This window comes from Ranitomeya imitator, chromosome 7, assembly GCF_032444005.1.
Source record: "Ranitomeya imitator isolate aRanImi1 chromosome 7, aRanImi1.pri, whole genome shotgun sequence".
Lineage (NCBI taxonomy): Eukaryota > Metazoa > Chordata > Amphibia > Anura > Dendrobatidae > Ranitomeya > Ranitomeya imitator.
The window spans coordinates 8,284,816-8,299,462 of NC_091288.1; the positions used below are offsets into that span (position 1 = coordinate 8,284,816).

The 14,647-nt window shown below is 43.7% G+C and overlaps 1 long non-coding RNA gene across 2 annotated transcripts in view; it reads left to right on the top strand.

The window, feature by feature from the left end:
* The first annotated feature begins 5,893 nt into the window (after window positions 1-5,893).
* The window catches only part of LOC138645784 (uncharacterized), a 31,752-nt gene continuing 22,998 nt past the window's right edge, over window positions 5,894-14,647 (top strand). For both annotated transcript variants that reach the window (XR_011314757.1, XR_011314756.1), the window contains exons 1-2: window positions 5,894-6,721; window positions 6,993-7,155. This is a non-coding gene — a long non-coding RNA (uncharacterized lncRNA). The remainder of the gene's footprint in view (window positions 6,722-6,992; window positions 7,156-14,647) is intronic.

A 14,647-nucleotide genomic window follows, 5' to 3' on the forward strand; every position in this document is an offset into this window, starting at 1 on the left:
CGATGTGATCACACATCGGAGGACAGAGAAAAGGGGTCCCAGGTGGCCCCCCAATACTCACCTAGCTCCCCCGATGCTCCTCGTGTCTCCCGGTGGGCGCCGCCATCTTCAAAATGGCGGGCGCATGCGCAGTGCGCCCGCCGGCCGGCACCGGGAGAATCTTTGGGGTCTCGGCTGCCGGGGGTAGCCGAGACCCCAAAGAGCACGATCGGGGTCGGTATTACCGACCCCTGTTTTGCGATCGCCGGTAATTAACTGTTTACCGGCGACCGCAAAAAAAAAAAAAAAAGTAAAGTGTAATTCTCTGTCCTCTGATGTGATAGCACATCAGAGGACAGAGAAATAGGGGGATTCGGGGACCCTAGCATACTCACCTAGGTCCCTGGATCCTCTTGCTGCTCCTCCTGGCCGCCGGCAGCAGAACATGGCGGACGCATGCCCAGTGCGCCCGCCATCTGTCTCCATCTGCCGGCCAGCAGGAGAACAGCAGTTGGGGCTAAAATTAGGGTTAGGGGTAGGGTTAGGGTTAGGGGTAGGGTTAGGGGTAGGGTTAGGGGTAGGGTTAGGGTTAGGGGTAGGGTTAGGGGTAGGGTTAGGGGTAGGGTTAGGGCTAGGGTTGGGGCTAAATTTAGGGTTAGGGTTGGGGCTAAATTTAGGGTTAGGGTTGGGGCTAAACTTAGGGTTAGGCTTCTTTCACACTTACGTCGGTACGGGGCCGTCGCAATGCGTCGGCCCGACATACCGACGCACGTTGTGAAAATTGTGCACAACGTGGGCAGCAGCTGTAGTTTTTCAACACATCCGCTGCCCAATCTATGTCCTGGGGAGGAGGGGGCGGAGTTACGGCCACGCATGCGCGGTCAGAAATGGCGGATGCGACGTACAAAAAAACGTTTCATTGAACTTTTTTTGTGCCGACGCTCCGCCAAAACGCAACTGATCCAGTGCACGACGGACGCGACGTGTGGCCATCCGTCACGATCCGTCAGCAATACAAGTCTATGGGCAAAAAAACGCATCCTGCGGGCACATTTGCAGGATCCGTTTCTTGTCCAAAACGACGGATTGCGACGGAATGCCAAACGACGCAAGTGTGAAAGTAGCCTTAGGGCTAGGGTTAGGGTTGGGGCTAAAGTTAGGGCTAGGGTTGGGGCTAAAGTTAGGGTTAGAGCTGGGATTAGGGTTAGGGTTTGGGTTAGGGTTGGCATTAGGGTTACGCTTGGGATTAGGGTTAGGTTTGGGATTAGGGTTAAGGTTAGGGTTGTGATTAGGGGTGTATTGGGATTATGGTTAGGTTTGAGGTTAGGGTTGAGATTAGGATTAGGGGTGTGTTGGATTTAGGGTTTTGATTAGGGTTATGGTTAGGGTTGACATTAGGGTTGTTTTGGGGTAAAGGTTGTGATTATGGTTAGGGTTAGTGATTAGGATTATGGATCAGGTTGGGATTAGGGTTAGGGGTGTGTTGGGGTTAGGGTTGGAGCTAGAATTGGGGGGTTTCCACTGTTTAGGTACATCAGGGGGTCTCCAAACACGACAGCCAATTTTGCGCTCAAAAAGTCAAATGGTGCTCCCTCCCTTCTGAGCTCTGCCGTGCGCCCAAACAGTGGGTTACCCCCACATATGGGGCATCAGCGTACTCGGGATAAATTGGACAACAACTTCTGGGGTCCAATTTCTCTTGTTACCCTTGTGAAAATAAAAACTTGGGGGCTACAAAATCTTTTTTTGTGAAAAAAAAAATATTTTTTATTTTCATGACTCTGCATTCTAAACTTCTGTGAAGCACTTGGGCATTCAAAGTTCTCACCACACATCTAGATAAGTTCCTTGGGGGGTCTAGTTTCCAAAATGGGGTCACTTGTGGGGGGTTACTACAGTTTAGGTACATCAGGGGCTCTGCAATCGCAACATAATGCCCACAGACCATTCTATCAAAGTCTGCATTCCAAAAAGGCGCTCCTTCCCTTCCGAGCTCTGCCGTGCGCCCAAACAGTGGTTTACCCCCACATATGGCGCATCAGCGTACTCGGGATAAATTGGACAACAACTATTGCAGTCCAATTTCTCCTGTTACCCTTGTGAAAAAAAAAACTTGGGGGCTACAATATCTTTTTTGTGGAAAAAAAAATATTTTTTATTTTCACGACTCTGCATTCTAAACTTCTGTGAAGCACTTGGGCATTCAAAGTTCTCAGCACACATCTAGATAAGTTCCTTGGGGGGTCTAGTTTCCAAAATGGGGTCACTTGTGGAGGGTTTCTACTGGTAAGGTACATCAGGGGCTCTGCAAACGCAACATAATACCCGCAGACCATTCTATCAAAGTCTGCATTCCAAAACGGCGCTCCTTCCTTCCGAGCTCTGCCGTGCGCCCAAACAGTGGTTTACCCCCACATATGGGGTACCAGCATACTCAGGACAAATTGGACAACAACTTTTGGGGTCCAATTTCTCTTGTTACCCTTGTGAAAATAAAAATTTGGTGGCTAAAAAATATTTTTTGTGGAAAAAAAAAATATTTTTTATTTTCACGGCTCTGCATTATAAACTTCTGTGAAGCACTTGGGCATTCAAGGTTCTCACCACACATCTAGATAAGTTCCATGGGGGGTCTAGTTTCCAAAATGGGGTCACTTGTGGGGGATTTCTACTGTTTAGGCACATCAGGGGCTCTCCAAACGCGACATGGCGTCCGATCTCAATTCCAGCCAATTCTACATTGAAAAAGTAAAACGGCACTCTTTCTCTTCCAAGCTCTGCGGTGCGCCCAAACAGTGGTTTACCCCCACATATTGGGTATCGACGTACTCAGGAGAAACTGCACAACAACTTTAGTGGTCTAATTTCTCCTGTTACCCTTGTGAAAATAAAAATTTGTGGGCAAAAAGATCATTTTTGTAGAAAAAATGCAATTTTTTTTTTCACGGCTCTACGTTATAAACTTCTGTGAAGCACATGGGAGTTCAAAGTGCTCACCACACATCTAGATAAGTTCCTTAAGGGGTCTAGTTTCCAAAATGGTGTCACTTGTGGGGGGTTTCCACTGTTTAGGCACATCAGGGGCTCTCCAAACGCGACATGGCGTCCAATCTCAATTCCAGCCAATTCTACATTGAAAAAGTAAAACGGCGCTCCTTCACTTCCAAGCTCTGCGGTGCGCCCAAACAGTGGTTTACCCTCACATATGGGGTATCGACGTATTCAGGAGAAATCGCACAACAACTTTTGTGATCTAATTTCTCCTGTTACCCTTGTGAAAATAAGAATTTGTGGGCGAAAAGATCATTTTTGTGTAAACAAAAGCGATTTTTTATTTTCACGGCTCTACGTTATAAACTTCTGTGAAGCACTTGGGGGTTCAAAGTGCTCACCACACATCTAAATAAGTTCCTTAAGGGGTCTAGTTTCCAAAATGGTGTCACTTGTGGGGGGTTTCCACTGTTTAGGCACATCAGGGGCTCTCTAAATGTGACATGGTGTCCGATCTCAATTCCAGCCAATTCTGCATTGAAAAAGTCAAACGGCGCTCCTTCACTTCTAAGTTCTGCGGTGCGCCCTAACAGTGGTTTACCCCCACATATGGGGTATTGGCGTACTCAGGAGAAATTGCATAACAAAATTTATGGTTACATTTCTGTTTTTACACTTGTGAAAATAAAAAAAATGGTTCTGAATTAAGATGTTTGCAAAAAAAAGTTAAATGTTCATTTTTTCCTTCCACATTGTTTCAGTTCCTGTGAAGCACGTAAAGGGTTAATAAACTTCTTGAATGTGGTTTTGAGAACCTTGAGGGGTGCAGTTTTTAGAATGGTGTCACACTTGGGTATTTTCTATGATATAGACCCCTCAAAATGACTTCAAATGTGATGTGGTCCCTAAAAAAAAATGGTGTTGTAAAAATGAGAAATTGCTGGTCAACTTTTAACCCTTATAACTCCCTAACAAAAAAAAATTTTGTTTCCAAAATTGTGCTGATGTAAAGTAGACATGTGGGAAATGTTATTTATTAAGTATTTTTCATGACATATCTCTCTGATTTAAGGGCATAAAAATACAAAGTTTGAAAATCGCAAAATTTTAAAAATTTTCGCCATATTTCCGTTTTTTTCATAAATAATCGCAAGTAATATCGAAGAAATGTTACCACTAACATGAAGTACAATATGTCACGAAAAAACAATCTCAGAATCAGCGGGATCCGTTGAAGCGTTCCAGAGTTATAACCTCATAAAGTGACAGTGGTCAGAATTGCAAAAATTGGCCTGGTCATTAAGTACCAAATTGACTCTGTCACTAAGGGGTTAAATATAACTCTCATCATTCTCCTCTGCTCGCGCTGATCGGCAGCAGTGCAGGGAGGAATGATAAGAGCCGTCTTCAGCACCCGGCGCTGGGGAACAGCACTTACTGTAGCGCTTCTTCTCCGGCGGCCGTCCGTGTGGTACTGATGCGGCACACAAGTGGCACATGGATGCCACACGTGTGCCGCAAGTATTACACACACGGACACGTTTAGCGGAAACAAAACCAGCCTTAGAAAGCATGGCAAAATGGTACAAAATTATCAAAAAGTCATATACAGTACAACGAAAATGGTATCACTGAAAATATCATCTTGTCCCGCAAAGAACGTGGCCACATTCAAATGTTTACCATGTATTGGAGGCGGAAAAAACTGGTGCCCCTAGATTGCTACCCTTGCTCCGTCTGGCGCGTTCAGTCTGGAGACAAATTAAAAAAATTATGGGATTTGTAGATATTATAGCAGAGATGCCCTTGTGGAATAATAGCTATTTCTCTACTTTATTGAATCACCCGTCAACTGGTTTTTGGATGGAACGTGGGGTCTCCTCAATAGGTGATCTGTATGATGGGGGGGGCTTCGCGTCTTTTGAACAATTGCAAAATAAATATGAGATACCGCGGTCTCAATTTTTTCGATACCTACAGCTAAGGTCAGCTATTCAATCATATTTGAGGCTTATGGGTACAGGTCGCGCTATATCTTCTTTGCCTTTGATAGGGATCCTTAAATCGCAGGGCCCTCAGGGTCTTATCTCCTCCCTATACACATATTTGCTATCTTCGGGGTCTACAGTCACCGTCAATTCTGTTAAAGGAAAATGGAGTGAATTGCTTTCTAACTTGCATGAGGAGGAATGGGAGGACATCCTCGAATCCCCGATTAAAGTATCTCCGTCAGTTAATAACAGGATGACTCAGTTGTATATTATACATCAATCATATCTAACTCCGACGCGACTTTGTAGGATGGGTCGGTTTCAAACGACAGAATGTATGCGGTGTCACTCACTAGATGCGGACTTTATTCATATGATATGGAGGTGTCCTATTATCCTTCGCTATTGGAAAGAGGTGACATCACTGTTAACATCACTGCTGCTGATCCCTATTCCCCTGGACCCATTAGTTTGTATATTTGGAGTGTCGGAGGAGGAGACCTGGGACCACTATATTGGTACTTTCTTGCGGGAGGTGCTCTTTTTCGCATGTAAGGTACTAGCGCTGAGGTGGATGGGAAATTCCTGCCCTTCTGTGAGAGCTTGGATTGACCTGGTTAATTCCGTTATCCCATATGAACGTACGCTATATCGGAACAGGGGCTGTCCGGGAAAATTTGATAAGATTTGGGGTCGATGGAACTCTTCCCATCTCACCCTATAGATGTACTCTCTTGGCGGTGGTCGGGGGCAGCGCGTGGGGGTTGGGCACAGGGATATCTGGCGAATTAGTCAGTAATTAGAGTAGAAGTAGTCCTAATTCGAGAGTTTTAGTTTCACAGGTTTTCTCTTTCCTTACTTATGTAATATATATGTAATATGTATGTTACAGATGGTTAACAAATACATCATAACATTGGTTAAGAGTAATAAGTACCTTTTATTTCATGTTTAACACTGTACACTTGATAGTACTATAAGTCATGTTCAATGTGTCCAACATACATTGTTTGTAACGCAATTTATTTTGTTGTTAATAAACGAATTTAAAAAAATGTTTACCATGTGTATATCTTTGTAATGTATACTGTGTACTTTATAAGATACAATGTATCACCTCCTATATTCTGGAGTCTCCTGCTCGTTCTTTACAACCTATCACTTAGAATAATCTGCCCCTTCTCGTCTGTAATCTGCATTCGGCGCCTGTTTGCTTGAACTTTAGACAAACCGCTTCAGTTTGATTTTAATGAGGGACGTGATTCACATGGGCGGAAAGTTTGAAGATGGCTCCGAGCATTACTTAAAATACCCGTAATTTGCCGTCAGGTTAAACTCACTCCTGCTAAGCGCTAATTAGTAACGGGAATCCTGTTATACCTGGCGTGTCCTTGCCTGACTTTACACGTTAAGTAGTGAGAGTCGATGCTTCACGCTGTGAGATCACGGCTCTTCTCTCCCGGCCCGGGTCCGGCTCTGTTCACACAGGCCATCAGTTATAATACTGCAGCGCCGTTACCAAGACATGTTCTCACCGGCGGCAAAACACGAGAAAAGCAGAAAAGGCCATAAAGGGCATCAGAGATGAGCGAGTGACTGGTCATAATCCAATTCCTTACAACTTTCCCCCTTCCCTCCCAAATTTAGCAGGTCTTTCCCAATCAAATTCTTGGGGATTCTTTTACCTACATCCAGTATTTCTAAAAGCGATTTTTGTGGTATTTTCTTGGCTTTTACTTGTAAGACCTAAATTCTATCAGGTAAGGAAAATGCACGTTGCTGGTTACTAAGGGTGTAAATTTGTAAAAGGCAAATTGTATTTGTTTCGAATGCTGCAAAAATTTTGGATTTTCCTGAACTTCAAGTTTTTGCAGGTGGATTTGCTGAATTGTAGCAGGACGGCAAAGGGGTTAAAAGAAAATACTCAGTTTGGCACTCAGCTGCCCAGATCGACCTATGTCTAGTCCCCGCTCAATCCAACCTCTTCTTTCCGCACATGACGTCCTTTTTCCCGTCCTCTTACTACATCAGGGCCTTTGGCGACACCGCGTCATGATGTGCGTCACCCAAGGTGTAATCAGCAGTCAGTGACTGAAGCGCCGCCGCGATGGGAAGCCAAGGAGGATGTCACAATAACCCCCCAATGAATGCCAAAAGAGGCTGGATGGAGCGGATGGTGGGCACCGGGTGGCAGGTGAGCGGTGAGATGAGTAGTTACTTATTTTCACCCTACGTTTATTATGCTCTCGGGTCGGGAGAAGCCGCGCAGCACAAAAACGAAGATTCAATTTGCATCGAATAAGTTGATAAGAATCAGAGTTCCCTAACAAATTTTAGCGATCTGTCGAAATTATACCTCCGCAAATTTGTTACATTCTTACCCAACATCAGACCCCAAAAGATAAGTGCTTCATAGGGGTTGATGCTACAGGACCACTTAAGAGGGGTCATCAGCCCTTTAAAAAATGGGAATATACCATAATGGCAGTGACTGCAGCGGCAATAGGGCCTGAGCATGGGGCCAAAGGTGGCGGATATAGCATGGGAGAACCTGTGCAACACACAGAGGGGCCCGGAGGTCAGGGGGCCACCAGCGTCTCCGAAGCAGTTGGAATTGTGCAACCTGGTGAGTTATTAGCCTGTATGGGGCCCATGTGCTGCTCTTGAGCAGTGTTAGCATTTGCATTTTTCTTTTCCGTCTTATAGTATTCATTGCACTAAGTTCTTCTCACATGCGAGTTCATGAATTTTGCACAAAATCAAAGAAGGTCTTTACTTCTGTCTTTAACTTTTTTTTTGCACCATTTTAGAACAAAAAGTTACTTGATGCATTACTGTTTTGCAAAAATTTGTGGCATCCCAAAAAAAAATCACTCCAGGTATTTATTTGAGATAATTTGCATAAAAGTTCAACAACTTTTAAAAGGTATTAAAAAACTGATGAAATCATCCGAATAACAAAAACCCCGTCCATAATGATGAAAAGAGGAAAGAAACCAACTACATATAAAATAGACTTAAAAAGGTGAAATTAGGGTAAGTTCACACATGCTGTAAGTGAAAAACCGAAACAGTCGGCGTCATCACTAAGACCAATGATATTCAACTCTACTGGTCAGATAAGCGTGTCTTCACCAACACCGCCTGCTATGAAAAAATGTCAGCATCCATGTGTTTCTTCTGTATGTCGGGTCAGACTCACCCATTCAAATCTATGACTGTTCAGTAAAAAAACGGATCCCGCACAGAACATCCGCGTGACTTCCTTTCAGATACGGACTGCGGATACATTACAGTTCTATAACATAAGAAACTGTAACTGATTACTGTAACAATGGATTGTACACCGATGACAAGTGAGAAAGAAAATCATCCATGTTTGCTGGATGAATCTCTAACGACATTTTATACGCTCCTGTGAAACCTTCCGTAAAAGAAGAGCTTGACGCAAATAAAAAACAGGCAAAAAACACCATAAACAAAAAAAAATGGATGCAAGTGAAATATTGAATCAGGGCCGTTGTATTTTAGAAAGTTGCAGAACTTTTCATGATGCAGCTTTCCTTCAAAGACGATTGGACACCCGCCAGTTATATCCGTATTTCCATTTATTATCTACTATATAATTGTCTAAGGGTACCGTCACACTATACCATTTCGATCGCTACGACGGTACGATTCGTGACGTTCCAGCGATATCGTTACGATATCGCTGTGTCTGACACGCAGCAGCGATCAGGGATCCTGCTGAGAATCGTACGTCGTAGCAGATCGTTTAGAACTTTCTTTCATCGCTGGATCTCCTGCTGTCATCGCTAGATCGGTGTGTGTGACACCGATCTAGCGATGCGTTCGCTTGTAACCAGGGTAAACATCGGGTTACTAAGCGCAGGGCCGCGCTTAGTAACCCGATGTTTACCCTGGTTACAAGCGTAAAACTAAAAAAAAACAAACAGCACATACTTACATTCTGGTGTCCGTCAGGTCCCTTGCCGTCTGCTTCCCGCACTCTGACTGCCGGCCGTAAAGTGAAAGCAGAGCACAGCAGCTGTGCTTTCACTTTACGGCCGGCAGTCAGTCAGTGCGGGAAGCAGACGGCAAGGGACCTGACGGACACCAGAATGTAAGTATGTGCTGTTTTTTTTTTTTTTAGTTTTACGCTTGTAACCAGGGTAAACATCGGGTTACTAAGCGCGGTCCTGCGCTTAGTTACCCGATGTTTACCCTGGTTACCCAGGGACCTCGGCATAGTTGGTCGCTGGAGAGCTGTCTGTGTGACAGCTCCCCAGCGACCACACTACGATTTACCTACGATCACGGCCAGGTCATATCGCTGGTCGTGATCGTAGGTAAATCGTATAGTGTGACGGTACTCTAAGGGTCCCTTCCGTCTTTCTGTCTGTTTTTCTGTCTGTATGTCTGTCACGGAAATCACAAGTCGCTGATTGGTCGCGGTCAAACGGCCACGACCAATCAGCGACGGGCACAGTCCGGCGGCAAGATGGCCGCTCTCTACTCCCCTGCAGTCAGTGCCCGCTCCATACTCCCCTCCAGTCAGCGCCTATGCAGCATCAATAGTAAAAAGATCTAATGTTAAAAATAATAATAATTAAAAAAAATCGTTATATACTCACCTTCTGTCAGCCCCCGGATCCAGCCCAGGCCTTTCCCGCTCCTCGCGACGGTCCGGTCCATGCATTGCGGTCTCACGAGATGATGACGTAGTGCTCTCGCGAGACCGCACGTTATCATCTCGCAAGACCGCAATGCACTCTTGGGACCGGAGCGTCGCAAGGAGCATTGGTAAACGCCTCAGCTGGATCCGGAGGCCGACGGAAGGTTAGTAAAGAACTATTTTTTTTATTTTTATTCTTTTTTTAACAGGTATATGGTGCCCACATTGCTATATACTACGTGGGCTGTGCTATATACTACATCTCTGTGCTATATACTATATGAGCTGTGCTATATACTACGTGGCTGTGGTATATATTACGTGGCTGGGCAATTTACTAGATTGCTGTGCTCTATACTACGTGTCTGTGCTACAGTATATACTACGTGTCTGTGCTCCATACTATGTGTCTGTGCTATATACTATGTGTTTGTGCTATATACTGCGTGGCTGGGCAATATACTACATTGCTGTGCTCTATACTACATGGCCTGGGTTATATACTGCATAGGCAATGTTAGATACTACAGCTCTGTGCTATATACTACGTGGCTGTGCAATATACTATGTGGCTGTGCAATATATTACGTGGCTGGGCAATATACTATGTGGGCTGTGCTATATACTACGTGGCTGGGCAATATAGTACGTGGCTATGTTATTTACTATGTGGGCTGTGTTATATACTACGTGGCTGTGCTATATCCTACGTGGGCTGTGTTATATACTACGTGGCTGTGCTATATCCTACGTGGGCTGTGTTATATACTACGTGGGCTGTGTTATACGCTACTTGGCTGTGCTGTATTTCTCTGCTGTATCTGGGCATCATGAATCGTGGTATGTGTTAAAGAGGGGGGCCACTGAGACTCTTTCGCCCGGGGCCCTCAAAAACCTGGAGCCGGCCCTGGCTTCACTGATTGGTCACGCCCGGCCGTGAACAATCACCGACAGGCGCAGTCCGCCCGCGAATTGGCGCAGAATTTGAACCACGCTTCGCTAATTGGTCGCGGCCGGCCGAATCCTTTGTATAAATTTCATTATTCTGAAAACTTCATAAATAAACTACATACATATTCTAGAATACCCGATGCGTTAGAATCGGGCCACCATCTAGTTATTATATAATGGCCTTCAGCTCGGTCTCGAGTCATGGTGACTTAATGATGAACGCTCCATAGGGAGATCGATTCTGTGCGGCCCTGTGCGGGTCTTCCCCGCTGATATCGTAATAGTTTCCAGCCATCGAGTTGCCGCTCTTCCTCTTTTCCTCGCTCATTCTGTTCTCCCAGCCATTATGTCCTTCTCCAGTGATCACTTTCTCCTTATGATGGGTCCTCATGTCCTAGCTTGGTGATCCTTGCTTCCAGTGATATCTCTGGCTTGGTTTCTTCTTCTTGCCATCCATGGTACTGATAACATTCTTCTCCAGCTCCATATTTCAGTGGGATCGATTCTTCTTCTATCTTTATCATCCAAGTTTCACATCTGTATGGTACTATAGAGTAGAACAGAATATCTATGAGCTGTGTCTTCATCGCCAGTGAAATTTTTTTTGATTTGAAGACCTTGTCCAGCGACTTTATTGTTGATTTGCCCATAGCTATTCTGCTTTTGATTTCTGGTGTCATCACTGCATCTTGAGTGATCATTGATGGAAGTAGGTTGAAGCCCTTTACAAGTTCCAGTTCCTGGCCGTCCTTTTCAGATGTGTCCAGGCCATACCTGGCGCTAGTCAGTATCTGTTATGGACTGACCTGGGTTGGAGTAGTGGTATTGCAACCACTAGGGGCAGCACTGGCAGGTAGCTTAATCAGGAATAGCCAGGGATGGGTACACAGGAGAAGTAATGTAGTTATAGGATTAACAGGTAGCGAAGTCAGGAATAGCCAGGGGTCGGTACACGGAAGCAGCAGTATGATCTTGGAATGAAGGCGCAGGTGAAAGGAAGCTTGACTAAAGACTCCTAGCTCAATATTCTCACAAGGAAGAAAGTGCAATGCCAGGTTTAAGTAGGGTCTTCAATCAGGGTGGAGACAATCAGGAACTCAGGGTGGAGACAATCAGAAACAACACATGTACTAGTATCTGGGTTAGCAAGGATCTGCCCAGCGAGCTGAATAGCTTAGAGGCAAGAGCTGCCGTCTAGTGCACAAGAGCTACTGGGTTCGAGTCCTGACAGTATCTTTGTCTTTTGTGTTGAGTAGCAGTCCCATGCTCGAGCTTTCCATCTTGACTCAGTAATAAGTCCTTCATTCCATCTACACTTGTTGTTATCAATGTTATATCATCTGCCTATTTAAGATTGTTGATGATTCGTCCAGCAATTTTGATTCCTTCTTCTTCGGCAAGTCCAGCCTTCCTGAAAATAGCTTCTGCATTATTTGCTGGGATGACGTTATCAGCTCCTTCTCCTGTGTTGATCATTGATTCATGAGATTCTGCTGGGAGTTTTCCTTCTGAATTCCGATGAATGAGGCGCAAGAGACAAGGGGCGATATTGACGTCCGGCGGCCGCAGGAGAGGAATATGCTTTAGAATAGATGCCACAAATCTCCACTCTCAATCATCTGCAGCAATAAATTAAAGGAAAGTGACAAGTTGCAGACAATGGCTGTTATCTCTCCCGGCCGGAGTCCATACGGTTACATTGTATCCGCGCTGACACTTCTATCTGGAGCTCGTCTTAGTTGCGCCCACATCCCCTCCAGAGAATGTATTGTGAAAGCTTCTCCTTGTTCCAGCTTTTCTATTGGCGATTCCTATAGGAGGAATATTCTACATATGGAAATGTAAGGCCAATGTATAGGGAACGAGCCATGAGTCACTGCCACATTTACGAGGCGTTCGGTCTATTGCATCTGCAGAAAAAAACGCCAAACCGAGAGGTCACTCGCTCCAAAATTAAGGACTATTGCATTCACTTTATACCTAAAAAGTCAAAACTATGTGAGAAAACTTATTTTTAGGATTTGATATAACATTTTTGACTTGTTTACATAACTTTTTTATATAAAAATGTTTGAATGATGTTCAAACAAAAAAATCTTAACATTTTGAAAAAAAAAAGTAAAAAATGAAAGTGTAATTTTCCTCATGCAAATTGTAACTTTTTTTGAGCCTCAAATTGAGATATTATTTTCTCATTTTATCAATTTGTCCGGAGTTTTTTTTCCTTATAATTCCTTTTTCTTACCTAAAATTTTTTATTTGCCCCTCAAAACTTTTTTCTCATTTTTTATATATATATATATATATATATATATATATATATATATTTCTCTACTTGTAATAAGAGTTCACTTGTTCTCTTTGCTGCCAAATTGTAAATGCAATTCACAGTCAGACTGCCATTATAGGATTCTGTCTACCCGCGGCCACCACTGGAGGGAGCTCTCTGTATACAGCTCCCATTTAGCCCAATAACAAATCTTTCTTCAGTAAACTCCCTCTAGTGGTGGCTAAAGGTACACAGAACTTTATCAAGCTGTCTTTGTAGGGGATTTGAAGCTTTGTGTCAGAATTTATTTTTTTAGGAAATTTATTGCAAGAACATTTTAACATATCCATAATCTCCCTCCTGTCTTACTTGCTAATTATATGATTGTGTATGTGAAATGTATCAGTCTAGAGTCTGGCACTGTTTAGGGGCATGAATTTGCAAGTAGCTGTTAGCTAGGACATGTACTAAGTCAGGACAGGGTTTCAGCCACTGGATGTAAAATAAATGTTCCAATGCGCTGACAGGAAGACGAGATTGTGCAGAATGCAAGAAAATGAAAATCAAAGTACATCTAAAAGTTGCAGAAGTTTTCCTTATACTCTGCTTAAACTTTATTTACAAAACACTGAAGTAGTGGGAGACCCCCATAAAGTGAGCAATGTATCTCTCTGGAATGTTGGCGTTCTATATGATGCAATGTATTAGAAGATTAGGAATCTACATTGTTCAATACATCTCGTAGGAATGTTGGGGGTTTCATATGATCAAATTTATCCCCCTGGAATATTGGGGTTCTACATGATACAATATATTGCTTAGAAATGTTGGGGTTTCATATGATACAATGCATCTCTCTGGAATTTCGAGGTCCTATATTATTCAATGTATTAGAATGTTTGGGATATAGGATACATTGAATATCTCTGGAATATTGGGGCTCTACGTGTCACAGTGTATCCTTCTGGGAAGTTCTGTAAGATACAATGTATTAGATTGTTGGGATTCTTGATGATGTAATACATTTCATAAGAATGTTGGAGATCTATATGATATAATGTACAGTGCCTACAAGTAGTATTCAACCCCCTGCAGATTTAGCAGGTTTAATAAGATGCAAATAAGTTAGAGCATTCAAACTTCAAACAAGAGCAGGATTTATTAACAGATGCATAAATCTTACAAACCAAAAAGTTTTGTTGCTCAGTTAAATTTTTATAAATTTTAAACATAAAAGTGTGGGTCAATTATTATTCAACCCCTAGGTTTAATATTTTGTGGAATAGCCTTTGTTTGCAATTACAGCTAATAATCATCTTTTATAAGACCTGATCAGGCCGGCACAGGTCTCTGGAGTTATCTTGGCCCACTCCTCCATGCAGATCTTCTCCAAGTTATCTAGGTTCTTTGGGTGTCTCATGTGGACTTTAATCTTGAGCTCCTTCCACAAGTTTTCAATTGGATTAAGGTCAGGAGACTGACTAGGCCACTGCAACACCTTGATTTTTTGCCTCTTGAACCAGGCCTTGGTTTTCTTGGCTGTGTGCTTTGGGTCGTTGTCTTGTTGGAAGATGAAATGATGACCCATCTTAAGATCCTTGATGGAGGAGCGGAGGTTCTTGGCCAAAATCTCCAGGTAGGCCGTGCTATCCATCTTCCCATGGATGCGGACCAGATGGCCAGGCCCCTTGGCTGAGAAACAGCCCCACAGCATGATGCTGCCACCACCATGCTTGACTGTAGGGATGGTATTCTTGGGGTCGTATGCAGTGCCATCCAGTCTCCAAACGT